The 24248-nt window shown below is 39.6% G+C and overlaps 1 protein-coding gene across 1 annotated transcript in view; it reads left to right on the top strand.

Moving 5' to 3' along the window:
* Positions 1-24248, top strand: part of LOC126248106 (uncharacterized) — a 241024-nt gene that overhangs the window by 208243 nt on the left and 8533 nt on the right. The window lies entirely within an intron of this gene.

Below are 24248 nucleotides of genomic sequence, written 5' to 3'. Positions count from 1 at the left end.
GTTGTGTAGTAAAGTCCAGATATATTGGGTGGTTATTAATGGTTGACCTCGTAATGGCATATGAAGAGCCTATCCTGTGCCTCAGAAGTGTCGAGTACTCCAGAAATGATACTTCGCAGCACATTAAAAATGTTGAGATGGTATTCAGTGCCTCAGTTCCTCCAAATGGTCTGAGGATTCCAGTTTGTATAAAAACTGCTCGAAATGGAAGTGCCTATACACCTGAAACGTACATGGCACCATTCACTTATTTTCGTCATTTTAGAATCCAATGTCTATTCTCATTAGGGGTTACCCATTTGCTACACTAACACACAGTTTCGCTTGCGAAAAATCTTGATGTTGGTTTGCAGTGATTGATCAACTTTTATCTTTCCATGTCTCATTGTCTCGACCATGTTTAACGTTTGGATGCTAGTGTAAGTTCACAAAGTGAAAAAAATTATTCAGTGCATTGTTTGTGAATCTATTTTTTTTCCCTTAAGATACAATTTGTTGAGTCTACGATATTAATACATGTATTCTTCTCTTCACTGTATATTTACGAGTAACAGTTCTCATTATGATAATCGAGCAGCAACGACTGATAGCCAAGGTTGACATTCTCTGTATACATTATGACGAGAAGTGTACAAACTGAAGAAAATACACACTTTTACATATATTCTACAATATAGGGAAAACTGATTTTAATCTTTATCTGAAACAACTACATACATTTTGTGTCTGTAGGTAAAACGTCAAACAAATTCATAATTGAGTATTTCACTTCTGTCGGTGGCAGTACTTACGAAATTCTAATGAAAGTTGACAAATTTCATCGGTGAGTCTCTAATTGTGTTCCCAATGCTTAAGCAATTGTCTCTGTATGAACCCCTCACACAGTTCTAATTATATTCTATTTTTATTCGAAAAATTATCCCACACACATTGGTAGAAATAGTACACTATGAAGCACCAGTCGGATATCTATCAAACTTTGTGTATATGTTCATCACATAAGCGGTATTAAACGATTAAACTTTCATTCTAGTCAAATCTCATATCCATCATTAACGTCAGTATGAATTGTGACTCCCACAAGCATGAAAACACTCTTTTATTCATTGTGGCATTGATACAAACGGCCTCCCTATGTCGTGTTGAGGAATTTCTTGGCTTGCCTGAAACACATGCTATGTCAGTTCGTGAAGACTGCTGGCTGGAGGTTGGTATGAAGATATATTTCTTCCCAACTAAGACAAGCTCTATGGGTGACAAATCAGGGGACCTGTTATGCCAGTAAAAAACGTATTTTTCTCACAGTGTCTGTGGTGTGAACTGCAGCGTGGGGTCTTGCATTATTCTGCTGAAGTATGCCATTTAATACCCTCGTCATGAATGACACCATGAATCCAGAAGTTGGAGAGGTACGAGTCTAGAGAATCTCTGTTTCCTGCGAGATCCAGCTACTTTGTCTATGGACACACTGACATCAATCTGACTGCCACAAGCGGAAATCAACACCACAACTGAACGCCAAAGAATTTTGCTCAGTGTCCCATTGATGCTTTCTTTTTGTCATGCAAGTCCCTGTATCCTATATCAGTGGTAAAGAATGCACAGGAACTCGAGATATGAAACCAGCATCCAGTAATCTGTTCCCAACAGTTCACAGCGACACTGCCTGGAGTTCAACTGTTGTCTTCTATTTGTCACAGCAGAGAAACCATTCCTATGAGCTTCTCCTGGCATCGTCCTTCTGGAAGGCTCTCAGCTACTCTTCTTGCCTCACTATTGTTCTGAGTCCATCTCATCATCATTCCTTTTCCAGTCGGCAATCACTGAACTACAACCAACTGTCTATACAATGATTCGACCTGTATCAAAGTCTTAAAGATGGGGATACATTGCACACACATACATCCTCTAGGAATAAAGTGTTGCAACTGTAACCTGAAAAGTTCCAGAACTCACAACATTCTCCATCTATAACAATGACTTTTTATTGCACTGAAAATAAGTTCAGAGAAGGATGGCATTTTAAATAACTCAATGCACAGACACGAAAATTGTGTTTGGTTGAGGTGTAACACTTTCCATGTCCCAGTGTAATAATGATGACTGAGAATAGATAAAATTTGTTATCTTACTGAATTCTATGTTCCAATGGCAAAAATAGCTTAAGCTAAACGTTTTGAAATATCTACTATATTTTTTGCTTATACAAAATGAGTGAGAGGCTGCATATTTTTGACAGTAGAAAATGGATTGCATTTTTAGGTTTTAAATTATCCAGTTTGTGCAAAATCAGTCAAAACCTTTCCCACAACCATTATTTATTATTTTTTTCATTGATACTTCTTTCTAGTGCTTGATAATATTTGCACCTGCAAAAAGCTCTGACAGACTCTTAATTCAAGCTAAATGGCATATTCTCAACACAGAGTACGAAGAGAAATGACTCTAATCTGCCAAAAGTTCATTGTAATTCATCCCCACAGAGATGATGTGGTGTCACTCTGTGAATTAGATTAACAGCTTCCATCCAGTTCTACAAAATTACTACAGTATAGCAGCAGCAGCAGCAGCAGCACTCATCAGGAACACACAGAACTGAAACCCAGTTCCTCAACACCCTTTACATCACAATATCATCAGAATCAACTAACTGCAAGTACATTTATGGATTATCTGCAGGAAAATTATCTGCAACATCTGTTAATCAATTCTATGAAGACAGTTGACTATGTAAAGCTATTAACTTCTTATCTACTTGCAGGTCGGTTCCAAATTAGTCATTTAAGAGACTGAGAGGGAGGAGGTGGGAAAGGGATTTTAACACTAGAAGAGAAAGTTATCATTTAAATGTTTATGTATTGAAATTCAAGGCCATAAGCAATACTGAGAACAGCCTTCACAATTTATTGACACAACAAAGAAATCCCTGCAGAATATATTATACAAAATATTGATATAAAGTTCAAAGTGGACAGACATTACTGCTAAGCCACTAAACAGGAGATAGTAACAAAGTCGTTGAGAATGTGCCCTTACACTACAGGCTAGATTCTGCCTCTGCACTGGTGATACTGTGGCAGAAGGATCTTACTCCCATTACGAAACTGACAATTCCTTGAAGCTGATTCTGATGATATTATGATGTAAAGGATGCCTCAAGGATATGTGCTGTCAACCAATCCCTTCTTTAGTGAAGTTCTGCCATTAATTTCTTTTTTCCTCAATTCAATCAGTATCTCCTCATTAGTTATCTAATCTTCAGCATTCTTCTTTGCACCACATTTCAAAAGCTTCAATTCTCTTCTTGTTTGAACTGCTTATTTTCCACTTTTCGCTTCTGTGCAAGGCTGTTCCTTGTCATGGCCAAGTCAGGCTGCAGTCTTTACTGTGCAAAAGTTGTCTTGTTTAAGTATGTGGGGAAATTGACTTTTTGATGTCAAAATAGGTCTCCTACCAACTGCTGAGTTCTTCTGCCAAGTTCTACCCACCAGGAAAAAGATTGCATATAATGCCTTCATTCCTCAGAGGGTTCCCATACTGCCTTGCTGTCAGGGCAGAATTTTACATATCAAGGTGCCTTCTTTGAAGAAAAGGAACCATTCGAATTTTCGGCAGATTCAAACAGTTGTTGCTATTTTGATTAAACCATGTAATTTCTCTCATAATGATCTTATCATAGATCAGATTCTGTGATACTGCTCTAAAGTACATAAGGAATTTGGCTATCATTGCGTCTTTTCTTAGAGGAGTTAATCTTAAAAGATAAGCAGACTTTGCAATAAAATTTATATCAAAATTTTAAGTACACAAGCAAGCACGTTAGTTGCAAAGAAAGGGCCTGTATTCCATAGGAATATGGTTTTAATTAAATCGGGTCTTCTCATTCTTAAATGGCCTTGAGGTTGCACTAATGCACGTCTCAACACATGGCAAAGCTAGCTTTAGTTGTAGCATCAAAAGATTACAATCCAGGCAAATACTTTCAGAAAAACTTTAAAACATTCCAATTTGTATATCATGTTAACAGATTTATCTTTTTCTAAGTGATTTTTCTGGCTATTGCCAATCTGAATTTCATATTCTCTCTACGTTGGCCGTTGTCAGTTATTTTACTGCTCCTACAGCAATATTATTCTACTACTTTTGTCATTTTCTAACCTAATTCCCTCACCATCGTCCAATTTGATTCCACCACATTCTATTACTCTTGTTTTACTCCTTCTGATGTTCATCTTATAATCTCTTTTCAAGACAATATCCACTCTGCCCAACTCCTCTACCAAGTTCTTTGCTGTCTCTGGTAGAATTGCAGTGTCATCAGCAACCCTCAAAATGTTATTTACTCTTTGAACTTCAATTCTCTTCCCAAATTTGTCCTGGGTCTCCTGTACTCTTTACTCAGTGTATAGATTGTATAACATAAGAAATACGCTATAGCGATTTCTAAATCCTTTCGCAACTGCTCTTTCCCTTTCACGTCCTTTGATTCGACCTGCATTCTGGTCTCTGTAGAAGTTGCGAATAATCTTTCAATCTCTGTATTTTATACCTGCTCTTTCAGAACTTTAAAATGTGTATTCCAGTGAAATTTTTCAATGGCTTTCTCTAATTCTACAAATGCTATAAATGTAGCTTGCCTTCTCTGCAGTCTATCTTCAAAGATAATTAATAGGGCCAGCATTGCCTCTTGTGTTCCCACATTTCTCTGGAACTCAAACTGATATTCTCTGAAGTGAACTTCTGGCAGTTATTCTACTGTTCTGCACATAATTTGTGACTTGTTATAATCACAGTTTGATAATATTCACACCACTTAGCATCTGCCTTCTGTAACACAGCCACTATATTTTGAGAACTACTTTGAAAATAGCAGCTCTGCAAAAGCAGTTGTGAAAAGCCTCATAAGGTAGGAGGAGTCAAAACACCATCATGGTAGTTGCAGCTATTGGGCCATACATGCACTGCAAGCCAAGCTGAGTATCACAATACCGACGGCAGAAAATGGAGAGGACTACTGTGCGAGCAGGTGGCCAGTTTTCATACCAAGTGACACACATGCTATACCATACACGCTTAGAAACAGTACATTGGTACAACAAATGAGTTCCTAACCACTATATATACCAATCATTTCTAGCCACAGGTGTTCCAGCCTGACAGCACCAACCATGATGAAAGGCTTATGCCAGGCAACAAGGTGATATGGCTGCAAGCAGCCACGTTGAGTTTGGGTCTTCACCGTCGCAGATCTGACTGCCCTTCTGCCCTGGAGGGCAGCTGTTTTAGGGTAGTACAGCTGCTTGCCTTCGTATGCTAGTTCTGGCGTGCTGGTGCCACATGCCTTTGGCTGCAAGAGAGAGTTCCATTTCTGAGGGCTGACATTACCTGCAAGAACTACAGTAGACCTTTAAACCACTGGCATGTCATGCCACAAGCAACTACACAGTGTGCCTGTGCAAGTGCCACTGCATGGACTTCAAGTACCAGCATTCCTCTGGTCGCTCACAAGTGGCTCTGGCCACCTGCTGGCCTCAGGGATCCTCCATATGCTGTTCTCACCATTCACCAAAGAGAGATGTGTTCACTGCGAAGCAGCACTACAGAAGCTATAGCTTGAATCAAAATAAAATGTTTGACTGTTGATGCTGTCTTTGTGTGCTACCAATGTCCAACCTCCTAACAGTGACCCAACACTGCTACTCCAACCATGCAACTGTACAGCCACCCATCGCGGGTCACAAAACTTCTCTGAATTTAGAATTATTTCATTACTGAAAGTGGAGGGTATTTCCCATTTCTCAAATTGTCTTTCATACCAGATGGAATAGGTTTAGCATGCCACACTCTTACAACAATCTCAGTAGTTCTGAGGGTCTTGTTTTGACTTAGGTCCTTCAGTGATTTGCAAAGTCTCTTCTCAGCATCATATCCCCCATCTCTCTCCATCTAGTTCCTCTTCTCTTTCTATAATATAGTCTTAAAGTTCATTCCCCTTAGATAGTCGCTCAATATACTCTGCCCACCTTTCAGCTTTCCCTTTTTATTAATACTTGCTTTCCATGAGATCTCTCTATACTTGCTTTTTTTCTTCAGTTATGCAAAATAATACACTGTCAATAATCATCATAAATACATCTTTAGCCATGATAACTTATGCCTGCTAAAAATCAGCTGCAAGTGTGGCTAATAATTTCCTAATATTATCAACATATCTGCCACTATGATTTGATGTTCTGTCCATCTGATGCGTCACCACCACAAAGAGATGCAAAAATAATTATAAATTGTTTTACTGATATAAAGTATCTTAAGATTAGCCAAAAAGGTTAACACTACTTTCTGTAAACTCGCACCATTCATACAGGGTATCCCAGGAGAAATGGCCAATATTCAAGAATATGACAATAATGATCATTCAAAGCTTTAAAATGCATACACCATAGATTACAGATCTATGGTGTGAACTGCCCCCCCCCCCCCCCCAAAAAAAAAAGAGCAAAAAATTGATGTGAAATCGATATTTTAGAATTTCATGTGAAATATAAGAATGGTTACCAGATACAGTCACACCAGATGTTATATATACGTCAGGACAATGTAGGTGTACTTGAAAATGGAAATCTTCCAAAACAGCAGTTGTAATAATCAATGTATTTTTCTAAGCTGGAACTTTACTTACAATGTCCTTCCAAGATATATATTTCACTGCAGGCCCAATCAAGAAGCTTGAGGGGAAAATCAAAATAAATGGGCATCTCATCAACACTGCCAATATGGTTTAGCACTATATGGGCCAAAGTGGATTTGTTGTGCTGTTGCAAATGTCACTTACACTAAATGGCAAAGTGTCCCTGGGTTCGGTAACTAGCCATGCACTGACCAGCAGGTGGGGGGCAGGACACAGCTGGTGTCATGGCATTGAGCTGCACCAGCATATTGTGACAAGCATCCCCTTTACAGCATCGAGCCCAGGCTTGCACCATTACACTCTATCGCTCTTTGAAGAAATCGATCCTCCAAATTCTCTCTGTTGCTGTATCTGGAGCAAGTCAATTCTCTGCAGTTCATTGCAGGCCCATTTCATTAGTCTTTGACTCACATCTACAGGAGTCCCTCTGTGACACTTCAACAGCTAAGCATCTCCCTCACAGGTGTTGACACTATTAGTATAGGTGTGCAGGTGGAAGCTTGGTAGGCACTACCAAAATGACGAGTTTCACTGTTGTGGATGTTCATTATGGTTTTATTGTATATGACCAAAAAGTTGCTACATCAACATCCCACCATCGTCAGTTTCTAGCATTTGGTCTATGGAAACAAGTAGGGCTGAATCCACAGTAATATTCATATAGGTCAGGTTTTCCCTGGGTAGAATTTCAAACAGGAGGACAGATGGATACAGTAAGCAACAAGTGGTTTTTAACACTGTCGTTACAGTAATGGGCACAAGCAACCAGAAAGATGGACCAGAGACGTGAGAGTGTCGCTGAGTATCAGATCCTGCACATGTAGTTCTAATTGTTGTGTGCCACTTAACCATCCCTGGTCATAACATGTGAAGCTGACAACTACCAGTAGTGCTAGTGTGAGCCTACCCATTGAAACTATTTGTTTCTGCCCGTGATCACTTCCTGAGGACAGTCATATGTAGGTTTCTCCATGTGGCGTACGTTGAGCTCACATGATCCCGAAACCGTATGAACCAGCTTTGTAAGGCATACTGTGACTTGCCCAGCCTGACATTGCAGTGATTCTGAATTACAGAGTAATATGTGAGACTTCCTGTCAGGTGCTACCAGTAGTACATCATGCACCTTCCATCATACAAATTTCTACATGGAAGAAGATGACATAATATTCATTCCAGCATTCTCGTCAAGTCAGGGATATTTGCACACTGACCTGTACCTGCATACCATTCTAGGTGAAGTTAACATCTGCCATATGGTAATACAAGTGCAGAGCCCTTCAAAAGTTGCTAGTAATTCTGTGGGTGCTGGCTGAACTTCCTGTACCCTCTGTAGACCTTTGAGTAACTGATCCGAGGGTAGGAGTACTGAGGTCAGGTGTCAAAATGTAGCATTGTCAAGCGCTTCTTGCAGTGTGGGAGCCTCAATATGTGCAACAGCGATGAAGTCTTGTGATTGTCAGCCGGCGGATAACAGCATTCAGATAGCCCTTAACTATGCTCGAGTCCTGATTTACCATATCTTTAGTCTCCTGGATGTGGGACATAAGTATGGTGGCCAGGCTACTGAGTATTAATTGCATGTCTCTCAAGACCAGCTAGTTGCATGATGTTGAGTTCAACAGTACCTTGATTAGACACCACATTGGTCTACACATGTCACAGAATAGAGTTTACCTTTCTTAAGTCTTCTGCATCAACAGTACTGAAAACTGTCTTCAAAATCCAACAACCCCCCCCCCCTCCTCCATGTCTATTCACTCTCTTTTCTATTGCTGCCTGACCTAAAGTATGAATTCTGCAGTCTCACAAAAACGCACGTGGAGGCATTCAGAAATAGATCAATAGCTGATGTTTCCCTTGAGCGTTGTTTAGCAACAGTTTCTCTAGAATCACGAGCTATAATTTTTTTGAGATATCACCCAACCAAAGTATATCATTTTTTACTGCTCACGCATGAAAGTCCATACACAATTTCCACGGATGATCGAAGAGTATCACAACCAATTGCTGAATGATCAGCACACTGCTATCCAAAGGCTGTACCTTAATGGACCCTACTACCCTATAACTTATCAACAGTTCCCAGACTGTCACCATAATGATGCCTCTTGCTCTCCCATTTTCCCTTGCCCAGTATTTAGTGGACCGAAGTGATGCCACCTGCTGTCCCCTACAGATTGATTATGAATCATGTCCAGGCCATGCATTAGAGGGAAAGGAAATTCACAATTAGCTTGCTAGGTCACCATATGACCTTAGGGCATAAGGATACACTGGAGTGATTGTAGGCGCAACTCATTTCTTTTGTTGGCTCTTACTTTTCTTCCCTCTCACCTCCCTCCTGCTTTGGAGGAAGCTGCTGGTAATTGAGGCAGGTCTTCCCACTCACCCTTAAATGGTCGGACTTCTCACATGTACCACAGTTTACCAGACTGGTCATTTCAATGACCTGGTAAGGCCCTTGGTATAGCGTAATAAATTTCCTAGTTTTTGCTTTCGGAACATAGCAGTTGGTCAACATTATCCATCGTCCAACACAGTATTTGAGCAATTTATCCTTCTCTTTTAGAGCCTGTTCCTGCCTCTCCAAGGCTTTCATATTTGCCTTTTTTTAACCTAGTGTCATCTCCACCTCAGTTCTCTTAGCAACATTTCACACCACTAACACGTCATCCCCATGGGCCGGTTTACATAATTCAAATGGGGAAGTCATTTTCTGACCATAAGGCATCTCGCACAATGATAATCTTGTACTCTGGTGCACCTTTGAGTAATAGGCTGGTACCACATCTGGTAGTACAGCATCCTAGTAATTGCCCAAGCTACCATATCTGGTTTGGCACAGCAGCCATAGCCAAATGATGTGAAAGTGATCTATTGTAGTTAAGACACACAGATTCCCCACTAGTGTCCGTGTAAACGGTCCGAGGGTGTCCAGACCAATTATCTGGAATGGGCTGTTGGACTTTGGCCATCTATGTAATGCAATTTGTTGATGACTTAGCTTGGCTCTCTATACATAGGATACACAGCTTTTCACATATTGTTCTACGTCTTGCTTGCACATTTTTCACCAATAATTTTCCACAACACAAAACTCAACACTATGCACCACTAAAATGGAGTTGTGGGCTGCCTCAAAATTTTGTTCCATGAACTCACCTGCACAGCTATAAACTGCGTGCATTTTGTTTGTACAATGCTCCATCGCCAGCATAAAACTGGGCTTGTGTTGCAAACTGCTGTCAGTTTCGATCATGCCATTCTTTTACAGAAATACCAACATGTTCCACTGCATGTAACTTGAGAGTTAATCCATTGGCATTGCTATTCGTCTTCTGGTGCAGTGTACTACTTCAAACTCAAACTCACTAAGCTATAAATGCTCATCATTTAAGTAGTTAGTCAGATCTTTAACACCCAACAGCCATTTTAATGCTGTGTGATCTGTTATATGTTTGAAACACCTACCACACATGTATGTGGTACCATAAATCAAGCTGATCATCATCATCTCCTCCTCCTCTCTATTTGAGTATTTCTTTTCTACTTCATTTAGCTTTCTCAAAGCATCAGCTATAGGGCACTTTGCCCTGTCTATTTTCTGGTTTTACAAGCACCTCAAGGTGGTGTAGCTGGCAGCTTAAGACAGTATAAACTGCTTTTGATAATCTGGCAAAGTCTTTGAAACACTGAAAGGATTGTTCACAATCCAGAGTCCATTGAAACTTTACTCCCTTTTTAAACAGATGTGTTAGAGGCCTTGATATATTCATTATGTATCAACTCCACATGTTTAGAAGACTTATTAGTAATGTATCAAAATGTGTACCTGATACCATACAATTTACATTATTGTATTTTGCAGTATCTGTTGTTTCACATTAACAGCTATCTGACCCTTCTCTTCAGTTAAACTTAATCTGTAGCTCAATGGAAATGAGAGTGTGGAGGTAATTTAACAATAATACAGAAAAATTCCACTCAACCACAACAGGGGTGAGCCAATTATCTTTGAAATTGGGTGAAAAAAATATATATTCATGTTTCACATATATTTCACATACAAGCCACACTTAAAAAAAATGCTGTGATCCTTAAGGCACTGGACTAAGCCAGTTTTAATTTTTCCTATCAAACAATGTAAGAACTAGTAGGTAATTGTGTTATTTGCCCCAAATCAAAAATCTTGTGCCATTCTCTCTTTAAATAATTAATACCAATACAGACAATTTGGGAATAATTTTTGTAGCTCCTTGAAGTGTTGATACCACGTTTTCATCAATCTGATAATTCTGTAGTGTTTCTTTGACACCCTGATCAGTTTTTTTGTTTCACTGCCCACAGTTTGTTATCAAATAAATACTGTGCACCCACAAAAGACATAACATGATTCAACAGCAAGCAACAGCTTGCAGGTAGACTGAATATAGTACCAGAATGTGATTCCCGTAAGCCTCCTTTGCCGCTGCAACAACATTTTTACTTGGATTCCACTGTACACAGCTGGCTGTTTCGTGGCTTTGCTTCTTTAATGAGACAAAGAAGCTCTGGACGATGCTGCCTTTTGGGTACATACGTTTAACACGTTGACTGCCACACACATAGCTACTGATGTTCCACCACCAGAAGACAGGCCGAGCACATGGAATCAGGTTCTGCTGTGGCCACCGGTGGGCACATAGCATCAAGCGCGAGACTTTGCAGTAGCCACCAGCAGGCTCACAGTACTCAACATGTTAACTGACTGGAGAGTAATGAAGGAATCACAAGATAATCAAATACCCAAAATTATTATTATAGCTGTGGAAGCCTAAATACTTATAACACAAGAGACGAGTTTGTTCTGCCCTACAGCATACACCATATGCTGTAGTGCTACCAAGATCTCTTACAACACTGCACTATGCAGCTGCACCCAAAGCAATACATGGCACTTTGAATCACACATAAAGAAAACGTAAAAACTTTGGTGTATCTATAAAATATTTTGAAAGACTACATTTGGATGGCACAGTTTTCCAATCTTTTGTCAAATATAAAGTAATTTTAAGTCCATTAAAATGTTGATTTACAGGCATAGCTGGTGATGTCATCACTACCACAACTATTTGGCAAGTGCAATTCATCTCTGGTTTTATGATGGAGGACATAACAGACTTCTTTCCAAGCATTACGAAATGTCCTTAAGTATATCCATCCTGCACCACAAACTACAGTAACCAATCTTAGCATGACTTATGTAATGAATTGTAAGCAATGTCAAATCCAAATCCCACATCAAGAAATGATTGTTTGAAATTTCAGAGATGGTGGAACTGAAGTTATAGCTGTTTGTCTCAACAAAAATATTTTGGCAATATACACTCCTGGAAATGGAAAAAAGAACACATTGACACCGGTGTGTCAGACCCACCATACTTGCTCCGGACACTGCGAGAGGGCTGTACAAGCAATGATCACACGCACGGCACAGCGGACACACCAGGAACCGCGGTGTTGGCCGTCGAATGGCGCTAGCTGCGCAGCATTTGTGCACCGCCGCCGTCTGTGTCAGCCAGTTTGCCGTGGCATACGGAGCTCCATCGCAGTCTTTAACACTGGTAGCATGCCGCGACAGCGTGGACGTGAACCGTATGTGCAGTTGACGGACTTTGAGCGAGGGCGTATAGTGGGCATGCGGGAGGCCGGGTGGACGTACCGCCGAATTGCTCAACACGTGGGGCGTGAGGTGTCCACAGTACATCGATGTTGTCGCCAGTGGTCGGCGGAAGGTGCACGTGCCCGTCGACCTGGGACCGGACCGCAGCGACGCACGGATGCACGCCAAGACCGTAGGATCCTACGCAGTGCCGTAGGGGACCGCACCGCCACTTCCCAGCAAATTAGGGACACTGTTGCTCCTGGGGTATCGGCGAGGACCATTCGCAACCGTCTCCATGAAGCTGGGCTACGGTCCCGCACACCATTGGGCCGTCTTCCGCTCACGCCCCAACATCGTGCAGCCCGCCTCCAGTGGTGTCGCGACAGGCGTGAATGGAGGGACGAATGGAGACGTGTCGTCTTCAGCGATGAGAGTCGCTTCTGCCTTGGTGCCAGTGATGGTCGTATGCGTGTTTGGCGCCGTGCAGGTGAGCGCCACAATCAGGACTGCATACGACCGAGGCACACAGGGCCAACACCCGGCATCATGGTGTGGGGAGCGATCTCCTACACTGGCCGTACACCACTGGTGATCGTCGAGGGGACACTGAATAGTGCACGGTACATCCAAACCGTCATCGAACCCATCGTTCTACCATTCCTAGACCGGCAAGGGAACTTGCTGTTCCAACAGGACAATGCACGTCCGCATGTATCCCGTGCCACCCAACGTGCTCTAGAAGGTGTAAGTCAACTACCCTGGCCAGCAAGATCTCCGGATCTGTCCCCCATTGAGCATGTTTGGGACTGGATGAAGCGTCGTCTCACGCGGTCTGCACGTCCAGCACGAACGCTGGTCCAACTGAGGCGCCAGGTGGAAATGGCATGGCAAGCCGTTCCACAGGACTACATCCAGCATCTGTACGATCGTCTCCATGGGAGAATAGCAGCCTGCATTGCTGCGAAAGGTGGATATACACTGTACTAGTGCCGACATTGTGCATGCTCTGTTGCATGTGTCTATGTGCCTGTGGTTCTGTCAGTGTGATCATGTGATGTATCTGACCCCAGGAATGTGTCAATAAAGTTTCCCCTTCCTGGGACAATGAATTCACGGTGTTCTTATTTCAATTTCCAGGAGTGTAATATTAGGTCTCAGCTGGCAGTGGCTGCTATTACATGAAATACACTGCACCTCTCTTATCTCTTCCTGAAATCTTAAAAATTATTTCCCCATACATTAACTGTCATAGTGAAAATTTCTGTTGTCACAATTTTGTTTTAATCTTCTTTATAATAAGTTGGTAGTTATGTTCAAATGCCAGAAAGAGCTTTTAGAGCTGGCCTGAAGGCCATGGAAATGTGGATTGTGCGTGTGAGGTAAGCCACCCACATCTAGACACTGATATCATTTGAAATAATTAGTTGGCTTTACAGACTACCATTTCCTGTGTGTGGAGGCAGAACTGCATGACAAATGAAACCAAAGGAGCAAGTGTTCACTGGAGTGCAATTCACTATTCACTTCCTACTGAACATTGCCTGCAAGAGCAGTAGAGCATCAGAGGTCAATGATGGCAAATGAAAATACAGCTGCGTTGAGAAGGTCGCTCTGTCCACTACTCAGAATAGAGAGTTCACCTAGTAACATAAGGTTCTGATTCATGTGCAAACCTCCTGGCCTTCGGTTTCATTAAGGTAATACATATTGACATATATGATTAGAGTTGTTCACTAAGCAACTGCACAAGTCACTCACGAGTGGGGAACATATAAGGAAAATAGCCAATCCGCTTCTTTCACCCAATGGATGTACTACTATCTTGAGGTAAAATCCTTTTAGCATAGGGGCTATAAATTTAAAACCACTCACGTGCACCAAAGAGTTCTTAAACAACATACTGCACTACAGCAGCCATTTTACTGGTGAGTTTTTTATGAAGCTTCAAATAATTTTTCAGTAAACATGGGGGAACTATAATGGACAGTTACGCATTTCTGGGACATGATAGTTTCGCAAACTCCAAACTTAAGAAATGACTGCATAGAGAGCTGATACTGCATTGGCCTTCTTTGTTCCAACATACAGAATTTATTTGTTAGAGCCAAAATTATGCTTCCCCGAGGTGCATTTTACTTGGTTATTAACACAATAAATGCTCATTTGCACAACAGACATGGAGTTCCTTCGAAAACCTCTCTGCTGCATGTTTTGTATGTTCTCTCCCCTAATGTGGTTAAGGCACTAGCACTTGGAACTACATAGGTACCATACATGTAAGCCCATCCTTAATGTGCTCTGCGAGCATATTAAATTACCCTTCATTGATTCCACTACTATTTTTTGACAGTGGTCATGCCATTTATTTCTAGTAGTCCAATAATTCATTTGTATTTGTATTTTCTAAAGGTTCTCATAATTTCTCACTTCCTCAATCAACAAAATAAGATAATTCTGATAAAGTGTTTTGTAACTTTCAACAATTAATTTACAGAATCTGTTTTTCACTTAGCAGCAGAGTGTGTGCCGATACGAAACTTCCTGGCAGATGAAAACTGTGTGCCAGACCAAGACTAACTTGGGGCTTTGCCTTTCGTGGGAAAGTGTTCAGTCGGTGGAGCACTTGCCAATGAAAGGCAAAGTTCGAGTATTCTGCAAGAAGTTTCATAATGCTAAATTTCTTTATTGTACTCATGGTTTTGTTCAGGTGTTAGTTCTTCCCGTGGGCCCATTCAAGCAACTGAGTGCAGTGACAGGCTGAAAGTAATTTTTGAGTTCTTGAAAGAAACTAGTGTCATGTATGCCGCACGAATGTTACACCTAGGCGTGTCCTATAGCATGAGAGTAGACAATATCAGAGTTGTTGGTTACTAACAAGTGTGTACTGAACATGCCAACATGTCACAAGTTCACAGACTTCGAACATGGGTTGAAATCATTAGAAGATGCACTGGTGATAGCAGATATGAGATAACACAAGAATTCAGGTCTCTGTGGTCAACAGAGTGTAATGTGCATTTTCAACATCGCAGGACTTTGGAATAGTAATCAACATGGTTTTCGTGCAAAATGAAGCACAGAAACTGCAGTCATAGACTAAACCCAAGAAATAATTAAAAATTTGGAGGAAAACAAAAGTGTAGTAGGGATCAATTTAGATCCATCTAAAGCTTTCGATATGGTCTGTCATGAAATCCTCCTTGATAAGCTGGAGGCAGTAGGTATTAGAGGAAGAGTTAAAATGTTGTTTGAGTCATATCTCAAAAACAGATCACAGATTGTAGAGCTCACCACTGTAAATGCAATTAAAAAAATAAGGTTAGTTTCAGAAGCAAAAGAAGTTCCTTTAGGAGTACCCCAGGGCAGCATCTTAGGGCCACTACTCTTTCTCATATATGTCAATGATTTACAGTTACAATATGATACAGCCAAAATTGTATTACATGCAGATGACAAGTCTGATAGTGAGCGACTTTAAAAACTCGTTACAATCAACTACTGACAAAATCCTAAAAAGTATTGAGACTTGGTTCAGTGCAAATAAACTTACACTCAATGCAAAGAAAACAAATTACATACAGTTTGGTAAAATGATTCAGGATGAAGACATTAATCCAGAACTGGATGACAGACAAATAGAGAGAGTGCATTTTGCAAGTGTGTTAGGAATGCATATAGATGAAGCTATGAGTTGCGAACACCACGTAAAATTTCTTACACACAGACTTAACTCAGCTTGCTTTGCACTGCGAGTTATTGCAAATGTTTGCATTCCAGAAGGCATCAGAATGGCATACTTTGGCTACTTTCATTCCGTTGCCTCATTTGGAATAGTGTTCTGGGTCAGCTCAAAATCTAATTTGAAAGACATTTTTATTTTACAAAAATGGGCTGTTCGAATAATTACCCACAGTCCGACACAAGCTTACTGCAGACCTCTTTTCAAAAAGTTAGGAATACTTACTCTGCCGTCAGTCTATATACTTAAATGTGTACTCTTAACCAAAGCTAATCTAAGCAATCTCCACACAAAAGCAGACTGTCACAACTCTAACACAAGGAACAAGTAAGAAGAACACGAACTCAGAAGTATGTAAGCCACATGGACATTGAGCTCTATAATGCACTGCCTCAGTACATTAAAGATTTAAAAGACAATACAAATTTTAAATTGGAACATAGAAAATTTTTAATTGATAAATGTTGCTACTCAATAAATGAATATCTTTAAGACCAAGAAAATGACTTTACAAACTCACCTCAAAAATTTTCTATCTTTGTTTGTTTCAGCTTTTATTATACTTTACCATCTATAGTACTAGTTATATGTTGTTACTGAGAAACAAATTACTATAAACAATTTATGTGGAAAGAAACTGTTAGTTTGCTGTCATTTATTATAGACAATTTCATTTTGTACATTCTATATTTTAATTTCTGTGTATGACAAATTCAATTTTAGACAATTTCATTCTGTATATTGTTAATTTCTATGTATGACGAGTTCAATATCGTTTGTTCGATGACACAGATGCTAAATAAACAAACAAACACTGCTTCCACAATCTTAAACTGTCACACTGCATCCACAGTGCTGCTCTACTGAGTCAGAATGCCACCTATTTGAAAATGAGGCATCAAGACCTCATATCTACAAAGACAACACACTTCAGCAGCTGACAACTGGTGCCACATTCTGTACTTTTGCATGACTTGACTACTAATGTTTATATTGTTTTCTGACTTAAGACCTCTGATGGTTTCACTGATTTGAACCCTTTTAGAAACTCTGCCAGCTGTACCTATTTGTTTTGCAGTTCTTTTTCTTGTGATGTATCTTAACACCATCAAATCCCTCAATTGGTGTCCCTCCGCCTTTTTTATTCACACAATATGCAAAACAATTTAAGACACGCTGGACGAAAAACTTAGATCCTACAAATATCTGCACATAACAAACACAACGGGCACTATTTAAGTCACACCATATCAACATGTATAATTTATTTGCTGCAGTCAGTTTACTGGACTCTTGCCTTTTTATACCAATTCAGTGAATGTTAGCAGATTGATGAAATGAAGTTTTTTTTTTTTTTTTCAGAATGAGGGAAGTTATGAAAGCACAAATTGAGACACGTATAGCTCATGCGAAGTGACATGACATTATGGCAAGACATTCACCTTCCGCAAGTGTCACGCTGGGCTTGTGCATATTGACACGTGTAGACATTCTTTGCCCACACCAGTTGGCAATTAGCACTGCTGACAGAATCGAGGCACGGACGCTGTAATCTTAAACGGTTTTACACAAACTACTCAGTAAAAAACAATTGATTTTTATGTTACTTATAGCTTTTTGTGTCTGCTTCATGGTGAAGTGCCCATCATCTTGCTAATCATCATACTTATTGTAATACATGCATTCAAGTAAGACACTGAACAAAATTCAAGAAGTTTGCAATGAAAAATAGGAATACTTATGATTTTGCATCTGGTGCATATTACATACACCATGTTGTTTCGTATGAAATGTAGCAAACATATTAAACGACCAGTTTACTGTCAACAACTGAGAATAATTTGCACGAGCAGAACTTGCAAGCTAGCAAGGTGCACTTTGTGATTGGAACAGTTCACATTATTTGGAAAACATTATCATGAATGAAGGCCTGCCTTCCTCACCAACAATACTTTTCAACAAATTAAATATATCAAATATCATATTGAGAATCTTTCTGCTAATCAAAATACCCATGGGTGTGCTGCCGTTCTATAGTGTCCAACGGGCACAATATTTCGGCGATCATACATGTCGCCATCATCAGGTGAACTGACGGACTGAGCTCCTGTGAACGTGCCGGCACGGAGATCCGTACGCTATGGCTGCTCAGAGGGAACTCTGCTCAGTTCCCTCTGAGCAGCCATAGCGTACGGATCTCCGTGCCGGCACGTTCACAGGAGCTCAGTCCGTCAGTTCACCTGATGATGGCGACATGTATGATCGCCGAAATATTGTGCCCGTTTGACACTATAGACCGGCAGCACACCCGTGGATATTTTGATTATCAAATACGCCGAGAGAAACTCAAGAATCACAATCTTTCTGCTGTTCCTAGCTTACAGGTCTGCAGCTCATAGTCTAGTGGCTAGTGTTGCTGCCTCTGGATCACGGGGTCCTGGGCTCAATTCCCCGCAGACTGGGTGTTTGAATCATCATCATCTAGCTTACAGTGAAAATGTAATGTCCACATGCATGCAGTATAATGTCACTTATTGTATCTACATCCAAGTAATCACAGTGAAATTTATAGACTCCAGATCTTCGATGCTTTTTACCAGAAGCAGAAATTCCCACTTTTCGAATTTTTGTAACATTGTACAGATATGCCAGAATAATAGGCAGCACGTAGACAACCTGGTTTCACTGTACTAAATATCTTAAATTTCCTGCTGTGCTGCTTGATTGCATGATTTAATTATAAGGCTTCTTACTATTTCACTACCCTCACAATGAATCATCTGACCCACCTTATGATGTGAAAACATTGTACAGGCAGTAGATACAATCCCAGTGGCTAATAGCTCACCAGTCATTTAATTGTGCATTGTTCTTGAGGAATGAAACAATGATTAAAGAAAACACAGAAACTATGTGGGCATAAACAACAGAAAAAATATAATGCCCTAATGAAAAACAACAAAGGGCTTAAATGGTGACAAAAGGAACACTATTCAATGACAATGAAGTTCAGTAGTGTGGCAATATTTTTTGAGAGGCCAACACAATCACTGTCCGTATGAGCTGTGCAGAAGATAGCGTATGGGAAGAGTGCTTTCCCACTGCCTGCCTCACCTCTCACGCATGCAGTGTGCGAAACTGTGCCACAACCATGCCTTGTGACCTGGTTCAGGCATGTGTTGTCTTCATCACATCACATGCCAATTTGCGTGGTCCCACTTGAACTTGTTAAGTTACAAAAACATGTGCTGACCTGGGCCATGCCACACACGCTATCTGTGTCTCAATTTGCACCTAGCCTTAAAGAACACCTTTAAGAAAAATAAAGAAAGCTGCTTAAATATATGACAATTTCACTTTATTTTTTTACTTTTAGTTTGAAAGGTACAGATCTCATTGCTCTGTCCATATGAACATCTACTCTCCTACCTCAGTATTAGCAGATGGTCCTTTCCATTAGCATACAATAAAGTTTAATATAAATACGTCTTTCAATGCAAACATTTTATTACGCTTCATCACTTATTGGTATCAAACGCAATAACAAGTTAGTCTGCGTGTGCACCACACTCATGCACACATATATGCATGCAAACAGCTAACATCTACCTTTCATATTTATCAAGAATTTATTAGTTATTTGCATATTTCCATGATAGTTTCTAAATGAATAGTTGACTAGTCTGACTTAGAAAACCGAACAGAATCACTGACAAACCACCAGTTCGTACACCCCGCCAGCTTGAGGGAATATGTATCAGCATATACTTATTAAATCATTACACTAGTCAACAGTTGTTTTGGTACAGACAAAGCACATATAGAACATAATTCTATATTGTAATGTGACATAAAATGTGAAATCAAAAGTTTCCATCACATCAGGATTAAAAGTTATGACCTGCAAGTTATGTAACATAGCTGAATTTACTGTACGATTTTTAAGTGCTTTGTGTTTGAAATGAGTGTGATAAAAAATAATGCAGCGACCCTTTTTGTTCTTAACTTTAAAGTGAACTACTTTTTAAATGTAATATGTAACATTGGTGTATTTTACATTGTGTATTTAAACCCTCCAGTCACATACATTTGTTTACTTCTTCCTTCTATGTTATCCCAAGTCTTTGAATTTTTCTTTTATTTTTCAGGAATTGATCTGGCTAAGTTCATTCTACAGAAAAGTGTTTTTTAAGCATTAAAAATACAACATGAAGAAATCAAAACATGGATGTACAAACCGTTCTGATTCATTTTATTATACATGTGGTGAATTCACAACAAGGAAACAAATATGACCAATTTCTGACTTACTGAAGATGTCTTATCATTTATACTTCAAATGCCAACTGGCAGATCAGGATAAAGAATGGGCACCTCTCATAGCTTGCACTAGGTGCAATTCTAAACTAACACAATGGCAGAAAGGAAAAAAAAGAGCACTTAACATTTGCTATACCAATGATCTGGCAAGTGCCTCAAAACCATGTTGATGATTGATACTTCTGTCTGACTAATGTAACTGACTTTTCATCATCAAAGAATAAGAAGAATATTAAGTACCCTAACCTGCCCTCAGCAATCAGACCTGTTCCCCATGGTGAAGACCTGCCAGTTCCAATTCCTCCACTAGTGTGGGAAAAAGTTCCTCATTCTGATCATGAAGCGTTTGTAGAAACACTGATGAAGCACAATGTCAATCAAGTGAAGAGGAGCATTTTCCAGGACAAAGACCACATTTAATTACACAAGCAGACTTAAATGACCTAGTTCGTTATTTACAGTTATCCAAGGAGGTTCATGTCTTAAGGAATGTAACTTACTTCATGGAGAAACAAGAATTACTCACTTTAGGCAATGTAATAAAGATCTGATGACATATTACTATATGGTGGGTGATGTTTGTGCTTTTAGTGATGATGTAGGAGTAATGAAACAAATAAACATACCATGTGATGCTGCTGTGTGGCACTTGTTTATTGATGCTTCCAAGACAAGTCGAAAGGCTGTACTATTGCATAATGGTAATACATTTCCATATGCACCTCTGGGATACTCTGTGACTAGGAAAGAACTACGTAAATTTGTCAGAGATACTTGAAGCTATTATGTATAAGAAAGAAAATTGGAAATTACATGGTGATCTTAAGGTGGTTGGTTTACTAAGTGGTTTCACAAAGAATTGCTGTTTCCTTTGTCTTTGGGACAACCATAGAACAGATAAAAATTATACAGTTAAACAGTGGAGTGGCCACCACGAGAGAACTTGGCTCCAGGGAGAGAAAATGTGAAATATGTACCTCTGGTGGAGTCTCAAAATGTTTTCCTTCCACCACTGCATATTAAGCTCAAGCCTTATGAAGGATTTTGTCGAGGGAATGGACAAAAAATGCTAATGGTTTAATGTATCTACGAGAAGTGTTCCCTGAATTAAGTGATGCCAAACTGAAAGAGGGGATTTTTATTGGGCCACAAATTAGGATGTTAATGCATTAAGAACTTCGATGAAAAATTAATTCAGTTAGAACTTGCAGCCCGACATTCTTTTAAAGATGTCGTTGAAGGCTTCCTAGGGAATACAATAGCAGAAAACAGTGACATATTAGTGGGAACTCTTTTAGAGTACTATGAAAATCTTAGATGCACTTCCTTCATTCTCATTTAGACTTCTTCCTTACTACTGTTGGTTTTTGAAGCATGAAAGAGAGATCCCACAGAAGGAAGTTGTCATCAGAAAGACTCAACCCTCCCCCATCAACATCATCATCGAGCAAATGAATGTTGCAATTTTTCTTGTAAAAATGATGATTTTGAGGGGGCACTCGACATCATGATCATCAGCACCCTGACGAAAGTCAACATCTTGTAAAAATGTACATTAGGCCCAAGACACTAGAGTAAGTATGTTATAAATTGTCTAAATTTAGTATAGACCACCCTAGTCTCTGTTTTTAGATATAGGCATTTAAAAACCTCTTCTTTGTACCTGAAAAAAAACTTTTTTTGTTGTTGTGTTATCCATGAGTCAATTCAACTATTACTTAGATATAGCTTGTGATTGATGTAATCTTAACACATTAACAATAAATAAATTATTACTAATATATACAAATTCTGCTACTGCTGCCAACATAATTATTACACCTAATGTTCGTAACATGTCACCATGACTACTTAAATGTGTATGAAGGGTGAAGTCATGTAAACTTTGCAGAAAAGAATCTGTAACCACTGGAAATACTTACATTTATGTTCACATATGCAACTGAAAGTCTACATAAGGCTTTGACATTTGCTCCAAAACAGTGTTTTTTTTTTCTTTTTTTCTTTTGTCTTATGTTCTTTGTACTTATTAGATTTTATATGCCATCTTTTCTCCATTCAGTGCTTACAACAGTGCCATAGTGCATGTAATGTAACCTCCACATAACAGAGTCATTTACTGAAATAAGTTTTCAGTCTGATAGACAGTGACACAGGTTACCTGAAAGTCATAACTGCACAGATCCATGTCATATAAATCCACTGATGATGAAGGTTTGAACCTCTGAAACAGGTCATGGAAATAAATAGTGACTCGTAAAAGTAAACTTTGCTTGAGAGATCTGTATTTAACAGCTGTCAATTAGTATGAACTCCAAGTATCCAAATGTTGACAATGTCGTTACTATTCAGAAATTTGTGTTAAATCTGACGATTCATTTGGTTTGATACCTGTACTGAATATTTCCTACATCTGTGATGTGAGAAAAACTCACTTTTCTACTAATATTTCAGTGGAATAGTGTATACATGGGTTTGTAAAGACAAATATGCCCACTCCTGACTGAAGCTCTGCCACAGCAATATCTTCACATACTGGATTTTAATGACCATTTTGACTATATTTTTCATCTTTTCTCCTTCCTAGTCATCAGCATCACCTAGGTTGTGCCATTTTTAGTACATGATGTGAGTACACAGAATCCCTGGCAATACATTCCAAGAGCTCACACACCTCTACTATTATCACAGTGCTACTCATAATGGTTGTTGCACTAGACTGTCCCACACTTCTACAATGCTGCTGCTGTTATATAGTGTGCAACTAATCATTTCAATACCCATGGAGAGTGACTGATATATACACTTCTCTTTCACCTTACACACAGTTACATAATGATTACACTCATAGTCAGTTTTGACCATACACTGGCCAACTCCATATTCTACATCGGGGAAAGCAAACAAAATCTACATTACACACTTAAAATTTACTAAATCTTATCTAATAATCCAAAAATAGGTGTGCTACACACAAGCAGCTGAGTTAACCAACAGCAGCTTATTGTCCTATGTTACCCTCTATTTTCTTTTCACAAGCACTACTGTACCTCAAGGGCAAAACAGATAGTTTGTAGAAGCACTAAACATTGGGCCATGGGACATTTAAAAACAATTTCCTTTGTTGCCACATTTAACATTTGCTTTACCAAAATGCCCATGTACCCTGGTACCAAACAAAACGCCATCACCCTCCTCAACCTTTGTAGATAGAGAAGGGTTTCCTGGACTTCATTTATCTGTTTAGGTGTGTCTCACATAGGTCAAAGACCACTTGGGTCACAGCAGATAAGAAATATTGCAGCACAAAATGTTTCAGTGTCTTCATGATCACCTGTGACTCTGCATCAAATCCATGAAGTTCACTGGGTAAAACAATGTTGGGCAAAAAATTACATATCAGCCAGGAGGTTACCTGCACTGAGCCCCATCTATGACTATTGCCAAACAGTTATGGTGTGCATACAACACCAAATTAAAAATGTATTCAGGGGTCAAACTTTTTCGAGGTATGCTCAAATCACAGATAGGGTTGGCATACGTCCCAAAACTATCACTAGGCTTGGCTTTGCTGGGATGATGGACCCATCAGACACAACCAGCACGGCATAATTAGAAGGCTTCAGACCAATTTACTTTGGACTGCTATTTGTTGTGAGTGGGTATTTGTTTCTTATTGAAAGTGATTAAGTAGATGGACTTTGGGAAGCAAATGTATGCACGTAGCTCCAGTCTGCACAAAAAATGCAGCAGGCATTTTACATTGTTTGCAGGCAACATATACCTTAGTGCCTTTTCCATATGAGGTTGGTACCACATTGTTACTCTACACTTGCATCAATAAATAAATTATA

The sequence above is a fragment of the Schistocerca nitens genome, chromosome 3 (genome assembly GCF_023898315.1).
Source record: "Schistocerca nitens isolate TAMUIC-IGC-003100 chromosome 3, iqSchNite1.1, whole genome shotgun sequence".
Taxonomy (NCBI): Eukaryota; Metazoa; Arthropoda; class Insecta; order Orthoptera; family Acrididae; genus Schistocerca; species Schistocerca nitens.
The sequence above is the reverse complement of the archived record's forward strand: the minus strand, read 5'-3'. Positions and strand labels throughout refer to the sequence as shown.